A 19677-nucleotide genomic window follows, 5' to 3' on the forward strand; every position below is an offset into this window, starting at 1 on the left:
AAAGAGAGAGTGTATGTCAAGACAGATAAACAAATGGCAGGCTCTAAGAAATCCTTTCAAACCTGGGAGAAGATGAAAATGGAAACTGAGCTGCTCAAGACCTGTTTAATGCATTTTTATGTGACTCTGCTCTCACAGATCTGGACTGAAAGAAGTCCAACTTAAATAGCAGCGCCACACTGAACATGATTAGGGAAAGGGGAATTATGGGGACAAGAAAACCTCAGTTAATGGAGAAGAATGAATATTATTTCATTGATTCATCTTGGTTTCCTCACACCCTGTATGCATATGTCACTTACATTTTGAGTCCTTCATTGACTAGTGATGACTTTCAAAATTACAGCAAGCTGCACTGGTGCCATAGGATAAGGTAGGGCAGTGGTGTGTGTAATGAACATATAAAATAAGATCTTTTTTCCACACTGCAGTATGATAGGTCACATCATGCTCTGCATGTGTGGCCGTGTTGCACTTTTTCCTCTGGGTAATGCACTACATCAGGCAAGAGCTTTCTTTCCTCCATTTCACATGCTGCAAATAACATTTTTAACGGTCAGAGCCCCCTTCACTCTGTCATTATCTCATGACTTATTCACACTTACCTTTCCTCCGCATTTTCTAGGCATGGCCTGCACTTTAAAACTCCGTGTCTGGAGCCTTCCCAACAAAACCCACCCTTTACTGCTGAATTGGAGCAAACAGCAATCCATAGACAATCCATATTCCATTTGTTGCCCTTTAGCTTTAAAGAGCAGGTTTTCCCAGGGAAAGCTTCAGGGAGGAAAAAAAGGAGTGCTCAGACACAGAACTTTAAAGCATGGACCTGTGCCTGGAAAGAGCACTGCAAAAAGTACGTGTGGATAAGCCTTTAAGTTGGATGAACTCCTTAGGCAAGCAATTATCTGTCAGTCCCACCTAATGGTATGGGGCTAATGATATTGACGTATTCTATTGTATTGTTACAGGGATAATACATGTGAAGCACTTTGAACAATCACGAAGCCCAATATTTGCTAAATATTATTACAAAAAATCTTAATCCAGTCAAGCACCGTACAACATCTGTGCAAGGAGGAATTGCACAGGGCTCAACAGAATTCTGTCCCTACCATTGTCACCATTGTGAGAGGACCTTGTGGCACAAGACAATATGGAAACAAGTGGGAAATCTTCCTCATCCCCCTCTGTCTTTGCACCGGCCCTAGCAAGCAACTAACGCTCCAGGGAATGGGAAGAAGGCTTCTATTGGGCCTTGTGGAATTTTCTCATTGCTGGTGCAGTTGGGAGAGCTACTGGGAATGCTACTGAAGCAATGCTTTGTGAGACAAAATGGTGGTTAGATAGCCCTTCAACATGCAAGACTCTGAAATACATTAGATGTCTCTGAATTTATTGTTAGTTCTCTATTTGAAATGACCAAATGTGGGTGGGTGACAACTTTTTACTGAGTCTGGAGAGTTTCTCCAACTAAGGTAGAACCACCTTGTTGCCGATGCCCAGCAGTGTTTGGGTTTTAGCAGAGCTGCATTCAACACTACTACAGGATGGTATATTGCACTCTTCTGTAACTTGGTGTCTTCCAAATGTTTTAGACCACAACTCTCATCTTCCCTGACCATTACCTATGCTGGCTGAGAGTGATGGGAGGTGTAGTCCAACATGTGTGGAGAGCACCAGGTAGGAGAAGGTTGATGCAGTCAGATGATATAAAATCATGACCACTAGCTTGCATACATTGTGTCACCATAAGACTTTGTAAGGGCAGTACCAGATGATCACATAACCGTCAGAGGACATACCTCTCCAATGTATAAGTATTGGGGAGAAATGCATTGTGCAATTTCAAAAGGGAAGTTTTAATAACAGAATGTGACACGGGTGGAAATCCTGAGGTGTTAGATTTGAAGAGAGGCTGTGAGGAACAAATAATAATAATAATTTCCGTCTGAGAAATTCTATTGTTACATAGAATAAGAAATGGAGACACAAGTGGTGCTTTCATGTTACCAACAGATATTCATTTACAATGTTGAACCCAGTTTTCTGCAGTGCTGCTGCTGTGGGTTCCACGTGGCCAACCTCTTCAACAGCCTCCTTTAATTAGCTGGCACCAGGCCTTGGTTCCAAGATAGGAAAGTAACATTTAAACCAGCCAATCACACTAGAGCCTGAAGTGTTTTAAGCCTTCAGAGCCAGATTGACTTCAGTATAATAAACAAAGACAATTTTAAAGGATATATGCAGCATCTGTTTGTTTAAAACCCTACATCAAGGGATTTTTTAAATAAAAAACTCCCCCAAACTAAATCCAATGATCTATTTTATTTTGAATATGAAGTATTCATCTTCAAAGAAGCTTAGCCACCCTTCATTGTGCAACTTGATCCTGCATCTGTCAGTTTTTGTTCTGCTATCTGTTGTAAGCACTTTCCTGAGAGATGCCTTTCTCTGAAAAGGATGGAAGAAAATGAAAGCTTTATTTTCAAGTCAGGATACGGGGGCAGACATTTCCAACTGAGACACAAATGATGGGTGCCAGAAAACCGTAAAAGAATTCAGGAAGCTGGTGAGGCTTGTAGACCTTGGCAATGGGATGGGAACCTCGACGTAAAAGAAAGTGTTGAAAGAGTCTGGGCCAATTTCCATAACCCCAAATTGGCTATTGTTACACAACTTACTAATGTGCTTTATAGGTGGTCATGCAGCTGCTAACCCAGTTAGTTGAAATGTCTTGGAGTATTAAGGAGCTTTTAGGCTTCTCAAGTGCCAAGCTGACACAGGTAACAAGTCGTCTGGCAACCTACTTCTAAGGCATCTACAACTGGCATTCATAGGTGACCTGATGTGTTAAGCTCTGGACCCTAGGACTACAGTTATGTGTGTCTAGGAAGAAAATATGCATAAAACAGCTGAATTTGTGGGCTACAGCCTTTTCTTCATTGTAATGAAAATCATAGCCATATTTCCTCGGCAAGGTATCCTTGCTCTTGTAGTTCTGCAAATACTTTTCTTTAATAGAAAAGCAGTGAGCACTGGACGGTTTTAAAACATTCCACAGGAAAACCATTAAGCAGTGGTATTGAAAGTATGTTTTATTAGCAATGCTAACAATCTTTATGATAATAATGGAGAAAGCCAATGTTCCCATATGTTGAAGGGAGGAAGTATGGGTAAATAGACAGATACTTCTAAAACAATGAGAGTGGGGGTTCTAGTCTAACAGTCTAAGCATGCATTCCAGCCTCAATCCTGAAAGTTGCTTAATGACATTTCAAAGAGATCTGCTGTATGGGAATTCTTGTTTCTTTGCTGCTTAACAGTTAGGTTAGGCCAAGCCCACACACCAAGCTTATGGAGTTAAGGGGCTAAAAAAAGGTATTAATCACAGCTTATTTGCCATGCCTTCCCCTCTGTACAGATTTTGTCCAGATGCTGTGGGGGAAATGAACTCACCAAGCAAGTGGCATGAGCAGGTTAGTCCAACACTCCAGTAATGTGAGAATTCCACTTTCCCCTGGGAGCATTAAAGCATTCTGGATGGCATCCAGAGGTTAATGGGAGCAATTCCACTGAGCCTGATCCCATGCATATCTACAAAGCATTTCAACCAATTCCTAACTAGTAGCAATAGTTCATTGTTAGAAGCAAGAAATCTTTGCAATACCCTTTCTGTGAACTTGTGTGACTTGTTAATGGGTTGCACACCTATGTCAATTTACCAAATCAAACAGGTTCATAAAGTTGGCACCTTGACAGTACTATCCCATGCACTACCACCACTGAATTCAATTGCATCTAGGGTTTCAGCCTCAATGCAGTTAAGTTTTTAAAAAAGTCTTTCCTGGGTTGGGGGATGGGGGGGGTGGTGATAGGTTAGAAATCTGAAAGTACATGAAGCCTGCATATTTCCTTAAAAGAAAGCCCAGTTGTGTTCAATGACATTTATGTGCACTTACATAGAGTAAGCCCCACTGAAAATGCTAGGATTCACTTGAGAGCTAAACTACATGCAATGCCATTCACATTTTCTTTTGTCCTTGTGTGGTTGGTTGATTTTTTAAACAAAGAGCTAGCACAAGTGAGGAGGAAGCTGGATTGGAACTGTGCTAGTCCATTTGCCCTTGCTGTGGTCCTGCTCAGAATCAGGCCCCTCATGTTAACTGTGGGAAGAATGGGAAGAAAACCATGTGAACAATGCCACGTCTTTCTTTGGCCTTGAGCTGCACTTTAAATAGGAAATAGAAAAGGAGCCTTCCAAAAATCTATTGTGGTTGACCACCTGCAGGGATGTACAGAGACTTTCCTGAAAAGGAAGCAAAGGGCTCTAGATATGAGACCCATACACTGGAATTGTGGGTGGAAGGCGCCTGTGGCCCTCTTGTCACGTTGTTTGGGATTAGAGTCAGAAGTCATCTGGAGGTCCATAGGTTCACTACCTCTGATTGATGGAGTAAGACTCATCTAGACAAACAGACCCTCCCACCACCACCACTCAGACCTTATTAGCCATGATGGGCAAAAAATGAGCATGTAGGACAACTTCCCGGTCCATATTCTTAGGCTGCAGAGAACGGAACTCATCTAAACAATTGCAACAAGCTGAAGGAGAAACTGAACTGCACCCAGTGTGCTATCCAGGCTACAGTAAATGTGATCCATTTTATATACAAAATGCTTCACAAATAGAACCCGCCCACTGTCACCCATCTTGAGTTTAAACAGCTTCTATCACATGGAAAAGATCTGCTGGGTGGAAGGAAGTAGACAGAATAATGGTCCTCTTTGCAACCTGCATTGTTTCAGAATAGCCCTTAAAGTGGACTAAATCTCATGTTTTGTTGCACACATCCTGAATCTTCCTCCATTTGCAGCCTAGATGTTTCCCCTTGCTGTTTCATTACCATAGAATGAATCTCTTTTCTCTACATCAAATAGGTGCCAGTTGACGTTTGCAGCTGATATATCTAGCTGGTAAGAGGGAAGTTGAAGATGAGTCATTCCTGTGCTCCTTCAAACACTTTTGTGTGCACTAGACAATCTTTTTCATCATTTCACAAAAGATAAAATGAAAAGTTTGAGCACGCGCACATACACACACACACCATGTCCTCATGGCAGTACAAGATTAGCTTCCATTCTGTTCACCTACAGAACAGATGTTCAGTTTCCTAGTCACTTAAGCTCTTGTTGCAAGGCTGCATAATTTACATCCCGCCACATGCATTAGAAATGATAACGATGGGCAACAGAACGATTAACAGATTAAAATGGTTTACAGCACATATGCAAAGTGATTATAATTTTCTGCTTCTATCTGCTCATACTCCACCCCAAATGCCTGCAACTGAAGCATCCCTGAGCAGATGAAAGTGGTGCCAGAGTGCTAGTCCTGCCGTGGGTGTGCTATCAACAACATCAAAGACCCCATCCAACTGTGGACATCTCCACTGCAAGACTTATCAGAATGAAAGGGAACTGCAAGGTTTCCATTTATTTCCACTGGTATTGTGTGAGGAGGAGTGTTTCCAGTGAGGCTGCACCACGAATGGTGGTCACATGGAAACATTGAGCAACTGGATACATTTGATGCTTGGGATCCAAAGAACATGCCCCCACACCAAACAAAACTATTTGGAATGAAGTAGGAAACCAAGGAGCCTCTTAGTGCTAAAAACAACAAAAGTAACAGAGACTAACAAGCAAAAAGAAAATGAATAAATCGCTAAAACTGAAAAATATTGCACAAGAACTTATTCATATTTGTAAACTTAATATACATATTACATGATAATACATAATATAAAAACACTGACAATTTTCTGACAAAATTCCTAAATTTAAGTATAAAAAACAATAAATATGATGGGATTAAGACAGAGCTACAAGAGGACAGTAGCTGTAAAGGCATTACAGCTTAACTAAATACCCAGTCCAGATGGCTTTACATATGAGTTTTAGAAAGCACTGAAATGAAATACAGTACATAAAGATAACTGGTTAGCTGGAAATAAACCTAGTGATAAACACACCTGAAGAGGTAACATCTTAATTAGCTCATCTTATCTGCTCTCTCTTTAACTATTATTTATTTAATAATTTAAATATCACTTTTCATGTAAACAACCTTCCAAAGTGGTTTATAAATAGAGCTGCTGACATACAGCTTCATCCCCCCCCCCTACCATTTTCAGCTGGTAAGGCAGAGGATATGCTGAATAGGTGCCTGCCCACTACTATATTTCATTTGTCAGTTCAATTATTTCATCATGCCTTATCAGGAGTGGTAAAATATTGGGTTGGAACCAAAAGAAGTTATGTCACACTTTAGCCATGTTGAAATCATATGTAACTTAAACCTATATGTGTCTATTCAGAAGTCCCACTGTGTTTAGTGGGGCTTATTCCAAGGAAAGGGTTATAGGACTATAGCTAAAAGTATAGCTCAAAGAACACATGGTAGAACACAAGTATGGTAGAACACATACTGTACTTTGCATACAAAGTTCAAATCTTGGCTTCTCTAGTTAAAGGACTTGAGTAGCAGGTCTGGGAAAGATCCCGGCCTGAAATTCTGTTGACAATCAGAGTAGACATGACTGGGTCCCACATGTGCAGTCATGGGAAATGCTACATATGCCTTCTCCCTTTTGAGCATTTGTAACCGTAAGCAACAGGCAGTCGCAAATATCTAAGGTATCTTTTTCTTTTATGAAGGCAGAGTTTTGCTACTGTGGAAAGGGAAGCCAAATCTGAAAAAACAGAGATGTTCAATAATTTACACCTCTGTTTTTACTAACAAGACAAGGAGAAACAGATTCTGTCTAGAGCTGCCAAATCACAACCCAGAAATCACATCCAGATTCACAGCTACAAAAGAGGATACATCCATGGCTTCTTCTGCCTTCCTCATCCACCTGTGACCTCAACACACACACCTGATAAAATGAGGTCCCGGGTTATTCCATCAGGTGTGCAGTGGGACCAGGGAAGGAGTGGAGCAAAGAGACAATTCACGAGATGGATGCAATCTCTAGCTTGCAACCCTAAATATCATTCCTAAAAAAACACACAAATAAGCCTAAATTTGTTATGTGCCCATTCTGAAATTAAATTACAATAAATACTTAGACCCCTCATATGAAGAGATACTGCAAGAACACTAAGAGTTCATTGTGTCTTTCTTAAGTGCACTCTGAGGCATGTTCTAGCTTGATACTGCTAGTTAGACAAAATGCCTGTCTGACCATATGTACAGAGAGCTCAGGGCTGTAAAGAATGCTCTCCAGAGCTATTTGACAAGATGATGTTTTAATCAGTATCGGATTTTCAGTACAGGCCATGCAGTGAATAGTTATTTTTCCAAATGTCATGGACGAACTGAGAAGCAAATCCTTTTAAAAATTAGCAAAAGCGCTCACAAACTGAAAAAGAATGTGATCATTTGGTGAGTAGAACAATATGTTGCAGAACAACAGAATATTTCATGTTCAGTTGATATGTAAAAAAAATGTATTTTAGCTGATTAATCTCTTGAAATTAAGATGGTTAATGTGTTAATTGGTTAGAACAATTATAGTACCTGAACAGTGAAGATATTGGTGATTCTACCAAAATGACACTCTTGTCTAGCATCAGAAAAATAATAGACGATTGGGAAAGACATTGTCTGTCACAAGAAGCCATTACTTAATGTACAGCAGCCCTATCAGTACATTCAAATCTCATCTCAGCTTTGAACTTATTTAGGTGGCCTTTAAAAAGTCACCCTGACGCCCCACAATTTTATCTAAATCCTGACCTCTATAGCCTTCTGAAAAACAGTAGCTAAGAGGACCATTCGTAAAGGAAAGGGATCTGGTCCCCCTCTGCCACCCCCCACCCCAAATTGGGGCATAGCCCAATCTCAACTGCATTGAGGTTTAGTATCAAATGAGCCTCCTCCCCTTTCCAACACTTGCGAGAAATAGCAGGAAGAGAGATTGTTAGCTAATAGAAAAATGAGTCCTTTGTGTGGCCCAAGACAAATTTCAGCATTCTCCAAAGCAACAATCCGAAGTATAAACTGCTACACACAGTATAAAAACTTGCAGCAGGGTGATAAATTTGAGGTTGCTTGTTCAACAAGAAGATCCTTACTACTGCTCTTTTTGATATTCCTGCCTACTCCTCCACGCCTGAATCTTTCTGACTCGTGTGATTTTGTTTCTTGTGTTCTCCCTCTAACAAGTCTGTGAGATTTCCAGGGTTCCCTCCTCTCTGATTCTGTCATGCCTTCTGCCCTCCTGATCCATCATTAAAAAATTTCTCTCAAAGCTGTCATGCCCTTTCTAGCCTTGACAGTGCCTGACCTTCCTACAGCATGCAATCCAAGTTGAAAGTCTATGAGGGACAAGCAGAGGTGTCACGAGATGAAAGACAGGGGACCAGCTAAGATCAATATGGAATAGGGAGAGTGAATTACAAGGTGTAGGGAGAGGTTTTCATGTCCTGCAATAGAGAAGACTCAGGCAGAAAGCTCAGGAAAGGAGTGCAGGAGAACCTCTGATAGGAGGTGCTGACACTCTCTTAACACTTCCTGAACTCCTACAGGCTCCAACTCCAGACAAAGTTCAGGGTGGTGATGTCATAACGAATGGCTCCGCAAATCAATTTTCTGACAGTGACAGTGTCCAAATTATTTTGAAACAAACACTGAAGAAGATAATTTTTAACCCTCTTCTCCACCATAATAAATTAAGCAATAAGGTCACACCATGTAGAAAAATATTAAAACCGTGGCTACTGGCCAGGTCTACTTTCCCTGAATACAGCCAAACTGTGTAAAAGTTGTTCTTGGGTGCTTCCACACATATGTTTATTGTGGGGTGGGTTCTATTAATCCATGTAAATCAGGATTGGGGAGTCTGTGGCCCTCCAAATGTTGTTGGACCCCAGTGCCCATCAATCCCAGCCAGCATGACCAATGCCCATGGATGAAGGGAGTTGGAGTACAACAAGATCTTGAGGTCCACAGGTTCTCCATTCCCGGTGTACATTTTTCACAGTGTTCGCATGATGTCATTGGCATCAAAATGTCAGCCTAATTCCTCAACCCTGCAACTCCCCACTTAATCCAGATTTATCATTTCTGGGGGAAACCAGAAAAGGTTAGAAAAACCTATTGCTCATGAGTTCTGAAGCATTTACAGTGTTAGAGTTCCCCTATATGGAAGTACCCTTAAAGAAAACTCCAAAGTTCACCAAGATCAAAACACAGCTACATGTGCAAAAGGTAAATTACCTTCTGCATCAGATACTTTCTAAAAACAGAATCAACAAATGACGGGCCTGTTCAGCTTTGAGCTTGGACACAGCTGCTGCAGCCATCTCATTCATTCCTTAAAATGAAGGACATAAGAAGAAATGCCAGATCAATAGATAAAGTCACATGCATGCTTCTAATCCCACTCAGAACAAGTAGCTCTTATTTGATTTTTATGCAGAGCCAGAGTACCTTTTTATGACTCCTAGTAATTCTGGAAAGATCTGGGGCGGGCAGCAGGAATTCAGTTAAGAACTCTTCTATCAGTAATAATATTCATACAGAGTTTAGGAACAATTAAGTGGTTCACCTCCCAATTCCTTTAGGTGAGGACATGCAAGCCATGGGGAACAAGAGATTAGATGTTAAATATACTTCCCAAGCAACACCAAAAATGCCTGTTAAACATTCCAAAGTCTGTTTTGGTCTGTTCTCATATACATAGTCCTCACGGCCACCGTGCCTTGTCATGCCTTATTCCATAAGCAGGGATTAATATAATTCTGAAATAGCTGATAACTTAAGTCCAAGTCTGTGTGCCCCAAGGTGCTAAGGAACTGCACAGACCCTTTCTAGAAAATAGTCTGTACAGGGTGTGGGTCACACAAGGCTACCACTGTACATTTTCCTTTTAATCGCCTATGCATTGCTTAAGCATGGGGGATTTGAGGAATTCCTCAAAGGCTCAGAATATTCATGTGTATTTCACTCCTTGCAATTTTTGTAACAGCTTTATATATAAATTACCTGATTAAGTACAAAGCTGAAATCACCTACAGTAATTAATGTATGTTACACCTGCTGGTAAAGAAAAAGAGCAAATACTGCCAAAAACCTGGAAAATAAAGACATCCTTGACGTGTAGAGCAGGAATGATCCGCTGCTACAGAACTGAGATGCACTTTAAATTGCAGATTTCCACATGGGATCTGACTGCTTTTCAATTTTAAAAAAATTCTCCATCATCCCACTGCCCCTTTGACATTCTGCTGCTCAGCATACAACTTGGCCATGACTTTTGCTGTGGCAGCTGTGGCAGCCAGTCTATTCAGCGGTGGCTTTTTCAATAACTCTTTCCCAGGTCTATCCACCATTCATGAACATACAGTAAGATGATGGCCCAGATTCAACGTTCTCTGACCACCAGCACAAGGGCTATCATACAAGTGAGAATAAAGGTTGTGCAATACAAAATTAAGTGCAGCAACTTGTTGGGCAACAGGAAGTATTGGAGCTACAGCAACCTGTTGCATAACCAGCCATGAGAACTATGTTGGCTTTCTGTACAGTCTCTCTCGCAAGCCATTCCACTAGCACAAGCCATTTCACTACCACATCTAGTCTCCCAACAAAGCTACTTTGCATTCCTCACGCTGAGATGTGCTTTGAGCACTGACATGTACCTTGACAAACAGGCAAAGGAGGGAGGCAGCCCACCAGAGGTCTGGTAGTAAGAACTAACCGCCTGGAGGGTAGTACTCTACATTGTTAACTTGATTACATATTTTTGCTGTCTCCTTCATGCTATACAATTACAATTTCTTGTGTTAATCTGTGGGTAGGAGGAATTCAGTGCCCAGTCAATGAATTACAATCACTTTGATATGTGTATATGTAGCTTTAAAAGATATATCTCGCCAGTTTGGGGGCTTGTCAGGAACATAGGAGCCAAGTGCAATAATATATTTGAGGGGGCTCCCCCCCCCCAGTTGATGGACATTGCCATTCAAATGGTGTGAACACGCTGCATCTTGTGATCGATTATGCAGGGCAGGGTTTACCTGCCCCCCCCCCCCGGATTTTATTCAAGTTGGCTTCCCTGGTGAGGAGACTGTGATGGTTTTGTATCCAAGTCACTTTCCAGAACATCCCTGACATTTCCTCTCTTTTTTTGGCCCTTCTGACATCAGGGCTTTCGCGGATCTGCTGGTGGCAAGGAGGAGGAGCCAACACTGGACCAGCCCCTTTTTCCAATATCAAAGCTCTGCCTCTGATGCCAGTGGGAGATGCAATGTACCCTATAGCCCTTGAGGCAGCCTCTGGTGGATCATAGAATTGCACCCTTAAAGCACGAACAGTTCTAATATCTAAGTTTCCTTCATGCCCAAACCACATTGTGACTCTCCATCTCCATTTTGTCATACTGCAGCCCCACTCCAGCATCCACATAAGCTAAGCTTTATTCCTGTAAAGACTCCAGACATCTCAATTTCTTGTAATACAATACTGAATCGCAGAAATGTTTAAGGCACTGGAGTGCAATTCAAGGCATCTGGTTTTCATTCCCAGTTTCACCTTCCTATGCCTTGCACAGCCTTGAAAAGGCTTCTAGCAACGAGTCTGAAAAATGGGGTTGGCCAACAGTTTCCTTTCTCCTGTTTCCTTTCGCAAAGGACGTCTCCTATGTCAACTAACAATTAAGAAAAAAGATGAATTCTCTCAAAAATGCAAGCCTCCGAAGGAAAAAATGTAAACACCCTTGAATTTACTGTCTGGGTCATGACACACTGGCACACTTTTCAGAAGCAGAAAGCCGCACAATTTTTAAGTTTTACGATTTGGTACAACATGTCTCTGCAAGTATCGAGCCACTGCCATTTCTGCAGTGATTGTTACTCATGTTTAACCCATTTTTATTTTTCCTGACCATTTAGGGCTTCCCTGTAGTTTCACCGTTTTGGTTGCATACATATGAAGGAGGATTCCCCATCAGGCTCAGGGGGACATTTCTGAGTAAACATACATACATACATACATAAATTTTGGTTTGTCAAACTCCTTAAAGAAGCATGGGTTCTGGATGCATCATACAGTCTGGACAGATATGGGAAACCTCAGGTTAGGGGCAAAATACAGCCGTTCCCGCTGTTCTATCTGCCCCTCGGGACTGGTCACAGGCCACACCCCTCTTCCCAGGCCACGCCCCTCAATGCCCCTGCTTTGTATTGTCACTTATCATTCTTGCTTGGTTTGAATGTGTTCTTGAACTCTGAAAATGTTTCTTGCATGTGTAGACCAAGGACAGAGAAAGAGGGGTGTGTGGGTGTGTATAGAAACTAGCCTGTTGTACAAGGTAAAACATTCAAATTTGTGCTCTGACCACTTTTGCCTCTGGCTTTGCCAACCACTGGCATGTGGTCCCCAGAAGAGTACCCACAAGGGGATATGGCCATCAGGTTGAACAAGGTTTCTGACCCCTGTGGCAGCAGTTTCATGACTGGTTTGCCAGAATTTCCCCAAGGCAGCTTTACATAATACCAGGAAGTACTAAAATAGGAAGAGTGTTTCTATGGTCATGAAGGACGGACTTTTACAACTCGCCTATAGGGAGATGTGTGCATTGTCCCCACAAGTTCTTTCTTCAACATTTCCCCTGCCCCCAAACACAAAGAAAATGAAATGCAACTGATATCTTCTTTTGATCTCTCCTGGTTAACACGTGAAGCCTCTGAGTGCTAAATATAAATTCCTGCAAAAATCAGGTACAGTTGCCAGAAAGTGCTTCCCATATGGTTTGTGGTGATGAATAGTCTTAACAGTACTACTAAAACCTGGAGAGCAGGAGTGAGAAACTAAGAAAGGGTTCGGGGGAAATGGCTACTGTTCCTTAGGAGTTGTACATCTAGATGGTAGGCAGCTCCTGAGAAACAAGCAAGCACACAAAAAATGCACCTCACTCAGTTTCACACTTGTGGTTGGCAAAAACAAGGTGGGCACCAGTTTGGGAGTTAAAATTTGGCCACATCTGTTTTGATGAAATAGAATAGAACAGAATTGCAGAGTTGGAATAGAATTGTTGAGTTGGAAAGAACTACAAGGCCCATCTAGTCCAACTCCTGCAATGCAGGAATCCTTTGCCCAGTGCTTTTTTTTCTGGGGGACGCAGGGGGACGCATACCCCTAAACATTTTGTGAATCTAAGTTTGGCCTCATTGAGGAGCAGTATTTCAATATGGGTAGGAAAACAAGAGTACCCCTAAACATTTTTTTAAGAAAAAAAGCACTGCTTTTGCCCAATGTGGGGCTCAAACCTATAACCCTGAGATTAAGAGTCTCATGCTTTACCGACTGATCAACTAACAAATGATCAACTGGGGTAAGTAATATTGGGGTGTGTTAAGGCCCTCCCCCAACTCTCAGGTTGATTTCATCCAAGCAATTGGCCTGATTCTCCATGCCACCAATGTTCTTTAGTTTCTATGCTCAGACAAGTTGGCTATGGTGCAGTCATTTGCCCAGCCATACTGTTGGGCTAAGAAGAAGTCCCTTCTCCAGCCAGTTCCCTGGCCTCTCCTGCCTATTACATGGCTGCTCATTCCAGGAATCTATCCTGTCACGGAGAAGTTCCACTATCCCTGTGCTAAGAGCATTTAGGGCAGGTACATACTGTAGAGTCCCATGGACTGCAAGAAGATCAAACCTATCCATTCTTAAGGAAATCAGCCCTGGGTGCTCACTGGAAGGACAGATCCTGAAGCTGAGGTTCCAGTACTTTGGCCACCTCATGAGAAGACTCTCTGGAAAAGACCCTGATGTTGGGAAAGATTGAGGGCACAAGGAGAAGGGGACAACAAAGGATGAGTTGGTTGGCCAGTGTTCTCGAAGCTACTAACATGAGTTTGACCAAACTGCGGGAGGCAGTGGAAGACAGGAGTGCCTGGCGTGCTCTGGTCCATGTGGCCACGAAGAGTTGGACACAACTAAATGACTAAACAACAACAACAACAATTAGCCAATTCTGGGCCTTTGTTCTTCCTCACATTATTTTCACTCCAGCTAAATTGTGACACTTGCTCCAATGACAATCAAGATGCTCCTATCACCTCAAGAAAAATTATCCCAAGGATGGCAAAAAGCATGCCAATTTTCCAGAACCCCAGTGGAGTTGGCCATAAGGTGACAGCTCCATATAACTATATGGGTTGCACCTTCCAACATGCCTGACACTGGCTCAGGCACCAGAAAGGGGGAAGAGGTGTTATTGTTTTGCCTCTAAGGGCTGGGTTGTCTGATGGCATATTTCAGCACCTACAATTTTTTGCAGTGACACTGCTTATTTTTTAAACACAAAGAAAGAATATTTTAATAGCAGTTTTTATAGTAGTTGTTTCTGTGGGTGGAGAATTTGGGCCTGCAGCTGGTCCCATAAAAAGACAGCAGGCCTTACTTCAAGAGCAATGTATCTGTGCCATGAAAATAACACATGCAACAGACTAAGGAAATGATAACCAATGCTGTTGTAGCTCCAGGCTCATCCTCTCATTAACAAACACTGTTCCGATTAAAGAAACCTGAAAAGGAAGCTGAGCTTTAACCAAACCAAGGGTTAATACCAATAGCAAGTTGGGAGACAGAATGCATACCCTCCAACATTCCTCAGATGAAAATAGGGACATTTCTCACTCCTCACCAAATGACCCTCCTCAAACCCCCATTTTTTGTGTCCCTCTCTCACAGAGCATTCCCTCCACCACTACACCAATGGGACACAGCACACACAGCCTCCACAGTCCTGGGGGAAAACCTTGATCCCAATTTGATTTGATTTGATTCTTTGGTGTATTTACAAAAAGAAAATGACACACAAATAAATTTTGGAAAGGGGCAAGATTTGACGCGGATGAACAAAGCATAAAAAAGAGTCCTTGAACTCTATTCCATTCCTGCTTTCTTCCCACCCAGGGCAGCCCTGCCCTCTGCCTACACCTGAAGGGCTCGGTGGTAACATCCTCTCCTTCTCCTCATCCGGTCTCCAGCAGCTGCTACAAACTGCCCAAGGGTGAAGGCCCGTGGCCATGGAGAGGCGGTGGAGAGGCGGTGGGAAGCTCCCTCACAGCTGGCACTGCTGCTCAGCATAAGTGCCAGCTCATTCTCCTCCCCAAGCTCAGTGGCAGTGGTACTGGCAGGGAAAACAGGGACATTCTGGGATCAAATCAGAAGCCAGGGTGGCTTTCGTAATTCCAGGACTGTCCTTGGAAATGAGGGACACTTGGGCATATCTAGTGCAGACTACAGTATAGTGAACTGACCAGCTAATAGTAACTGATAAGCCAGAAGGATGGGAGTAACAAGTTTGTTCTTCTGCGATAAAGCTTCGAAAATCAAGAGTATTCAAGAACTAAAGGGGGAAACATTGAGGGTAGATTTCTCATTTTAAATACATTGCAATTTGCACTGAATGGATGCATTTGAGTCCAATCATACACCTGCATTTGTCAAGCCTTCTCTTGATCAAAATGAGGGGTACAGCCTTATCCTATGCATGTACATTGAGCTCGGTGGAGCTTACTCAGTCTATCCCCAAGGAAGTGAGCATAGGACTTCAGCCTGAAGCAGGTATGGCTCCAACCCCCTAATACGTACAAACCTTGTTAAAACTAAGCAGCCTTTCTTATGAGCTGCTTCTACCTGCGACGCTCCTTCCCTCCTCCCGATCTGTATCCCAGCAACGGCATGCAAGCTCAATCCCCAGGTCAACAAACGGCATCGAAGCCAGCAAGAAATTGCTTTGGAGGCTGCAACCCAAAGCCTAAGAAATGGAACAGAAGGGCAGGTGACTACAAGGTTAAGCATTGACCTGGGCTCGGTGCCTTCTGAAAAAACACTCAACCATTTTAACAATATAAATGGGCTGGCCTCATCAATGCACCTGCTAACTTTTGTACTTGGTGATAAATATATAATGTGCTGCTTGTAATAAATTTGAACAATTTGAATGGAGTGACTGCCTTGAAGACCAAAGCTGTCCTCGCTTTTCAGAAACACATGGTTCACCTGCCAAAGTGCTTTGAAAAATGCAAAACACAAAGGTAGGATTCTCTGCCAGATCAAGGCTGAAGGGCTCAGCGTTTTGTAGGATCAACACCTTTCTAGGAACCTCTATGATAGTGAAGGCGAGATTCAATGATAAAAAGCTGTCATTTACTTATCCGGGGGTGGTGGTTATGCATTAGACAGAAAAACACAGCACAGCCCTTTACTTCAAGGTAACAAAAGCTATTGGAAGTGAAGTATTTTTCTGTACTGAAGAATGTTGTCAATCAAGGCTTTATTGCCAATCACTCTCCCACTCGTTCCATGTTGGCTTCACATCTGCTCTCCTTTTCTACTGTCATCCCGTCCCTGAGAACCCAAACAACCACTACAGGGGAAATGCTGTGAGCAGAAAAGTCACAGAGAAAGTGAAGAGCATCTACCTAACCAGTTAGAAAAGAGCCAAACATATGCATGTATACACAGAAGTCATTCCCACTTGATCCACTGAGACTTAGTCCCATGAAAGTGGGTATGGACTGTAGCCTTAGGACACAATTCTGCTACACTTATTGTAATCCCTGTTGATTTCAGAGGGAAATTATTTAAGCATCTGCTTTCTTCTCCCATCTAAGTCAATGGAAACTGCAAGTTTTTAAACTTTGGCTGGGCTGGGCCCTTACTGACGCAAACCAGCATCCAGAAGAAATGATTTACTTCCCCCCTGAAAAAAAATGTATTTTGCATCATTTACATTTTGCTCAGCACTCTTAAAATGAACATGACATGTCTGGCTCCATTATTTTATTGGATTCATAGATGAAAAATTGTCTCTAATTCTTACATAAAGTGAATAGAATCTAGCAATTTGCTTAATCTGGCTTGGATTCAAGTACCCCACTGTGCAAATGGAAAACATTTATATTCATGTAAAGGGAAGTCACATATTTCTCTAATTTTGCACCTCCAAAAACTGCCTTTGTAGGGTCAGGGGATGCTCTTTTCACAGCTTCTGCCAGCCACAATTCCTTGTGAGACCCAGTAAAGTAAGCACAATCAGTTGTGAAAATTTCTGATAAATTTCCTGCTCCATCCCCATAACAAAGCAGCAAAAAAACAGCCATCATTGTTGCATAGGAAGGATACATTGGGGAAACAGGGTGGCGGGCTTCCCTAGCTGTACAATTAATTATTGCCCACAGACTCATCAAAGTTCTAAGTTTAATTTTGTGATGAGCTTGCTAAAAAGTCTATTATATATTAAATTTCTGAAAGTAATTCTCTAAGAAACAATGTGAATTTTCTGTTGCAAGGCTTGTTAATCCCGTTTCTTCTCAAGGTAGAGAACAAGTAATCTTACAGGAGACCTAGGAGGATTTAGGAAAGAGAAGGCATATGTTCACAGCTCATCCTTAAGCTGCCTGTGTATACAATGGATGTTGGGGTTTTATAAAAAAAAAAAAAATATTCATAACAGTTCATTATTAAAATTAAGAAAGCTGATTCCATGTTTTAGGTAAAACATTGCTTCTCTGGACATTCGAAATATATTTTGTCCCAGTTCAAAGCAAAGGATTTTCAAACTGATGTTACTTTTAAATTTAATTGTTTAACTTTGTTGTGCTTCCTCATAACTGGCACATATATGTGGCAGTATTCAAAAAGGTCCACTTGTGCATGAGGCCTTTCCACCTTCTGTGCCCCCCCCCCCATGTGTCCTCTGTACCCTCTAAATGTGCTGTATGGATTGGGGGGGAATTAGAACAAGTTTAGGAGGTGTATGGGGGAAGAAGGTGGGAAAATATCATTATGTGAGAAGGTTATATCCAATGAAGTTGTCTTGTTAACACAGGCGCTTCCTCCTGTGCAATGGGACTTCCTCTCCCTCTCCTCTCTCTGTGTTATCCCCCCCCCCCGTGGGTGTGGTATGTGGGTGGGTGGGTGTGAACTTTCTTGGATACAGCCCATGTTTCATAATATTCTTTGTCATTAGTGCGATATTTTGCCATTTTTTTCTATCTTAAAGAAACAGATTAAGACCAGTTAAGTAATACATAAGCATATTTTAATTCTATTTTTGGCCTAAAACATTGCTTCACTTGTTTTTTTGTTTTTTTTTAAATGATATTTTATTAGATTTTAACAAAACAAAACAAAAAGCCACAGAACGGCAACAAAAAAAAAACACAAGAAAAATACAAAAGCCAAAAATTTAACACAGAAAAATAAAAATAAAAATAAAAATAAAAAATAAAAATCTCTCTTTTCAGTTTCTTACCATTCATTTACTTATTTTCCTGACTTCCTCTCACCTCCCTTTTTGTATTCCATTTAAAAGTTGGTTCAGCAAATTCATATCCACTTAATTTACCCTTAACTGTTTATCCTCATATGTAATAACTTCAGATTTTCATCTAATATCAGTCCATTCTTACAAGTTCTTATTTTACCTTATAACTAGAACCACTTCATTTCATTTCAACATCATTAACCTTTGAAAATTTTACAATTCAATTTACCATTAATTTCTATAACCTTATCATACCTTCGAAACATTAAAATTTCAAAATTTAAACCGTATTTAAACTTAACTCCTTCAAACCTTTTTGCTAAAGCCAATTAATTCCTTTCCAGCACATTTTAGTATTTCATTAGTATTACACTTATTCCCCCCCCCCAAAAAAAAAGATTTATAAAAAAGAAATTCTCATTCTGGTTTTATCCAATGTCCCTTCTTCCTGGTTTCGGATGATGTCAGTCCTTACACCATTGTGTCCTATCCATCAATCGGGTGTTCTAATATCTGAGGCTCTCAAGTCCTTTCTATGCCCCCTCTGTGGGTTCTCTTGTTCCTGTTTATACTTGCGCACATCCTTGTCCCTTGTTGGATTCTTGCATATTTTCTTCCCTTTCTCCTTGGGGAGTGGATCTCCGGGGAGTTCCATACAGTAATATTCTCCATTTTCTTTTATCAGATTGTCCCATTCCCCAGTAGTCCACTCCCCAATGTTTGATTTATAATCCAAAAAGTAGTTGTTCCAAAGATAATCATCAAGTTGTTTCACAGTCCCACCAAAGCTAAAAGGTTCCTTAACTCCAAAGTTTTGCAGATGTTTTCCAAATTCAGTCTTCCAATGTTGCAGCTTTTGGTCCTGCGGGATTTTGAGTTTCTGTATCTTTTGAGGTGCAATCGCAACCTCTTCCATCTTCCTCTGCCCTTGAACTTGATCAGTTAAACCCATTTCCTGAGTTGGTTGTTGTAAAGTTTCTTTAAACTCATTTCCTGTTAGTTCATCTTTACTAGCTGCAGCAGATATAAAATCCAACTTTTGGTTCATCAAAGTGACTTTGAACATTGCTTCACTTGTATACAGTGTTGCTGTTCCCATGCTGCAGAACACTCTTACATCAGAGATGTGTCAGGCACCCTTCACTTTCACCATTCAGGAACCTCTTGAAGACCTTTTCATGCTGAAAGTCATCGAAGCTGTTTAATTTTTAATTTTTTGATTAGCTGCCCACTTTAATGACTATCTGTATTTTTTAATGGTGTCTTATGTTTTAAAATTCCAAGGGGCACGGGTGGCGTTGTGGGTTAAACCACATAGCCTAGGACTTGC

General features: G+C 41.4%; 1 long non-coding RNA gene across 2 annotated transcripts in view; it reads right to left on the bottom strand.

Moving 5' to 3' along the window:
* LOC309336063 overlaps positions 1-19677 on the bottom strand; it is a 105585-nt gene that overhangs the window by 909 nt on the left and 84999 nt on the right. The window contains exon 4 of one of the 2 annotated variants that reach the window (XR_014153876.1): positions 2311-2451. The exons of the other annotated variant lie outside the window; for it this stretch is intronic. This is a non-coding gene — a long non-coding RNA (uncharacterized lncRNA). Of the gene's footprint in view, positions 1-2310; positions 2452-19677 lie in introns of those variants that run through there. 2 annotated transcript variants of the gene reach the window in all.

Source organism: Podarcis erhardii, assembly GCF_964252035.2.
Source record: "Podarcis erhardii genome assembly, chromosome: 2".
NCBI classification, from domain to species: Eukaryota; Metazoa; Chordata; class Lepidosauria; order Squamata; family Lacertidae; genus Podarcis; species Podarcis erhardii.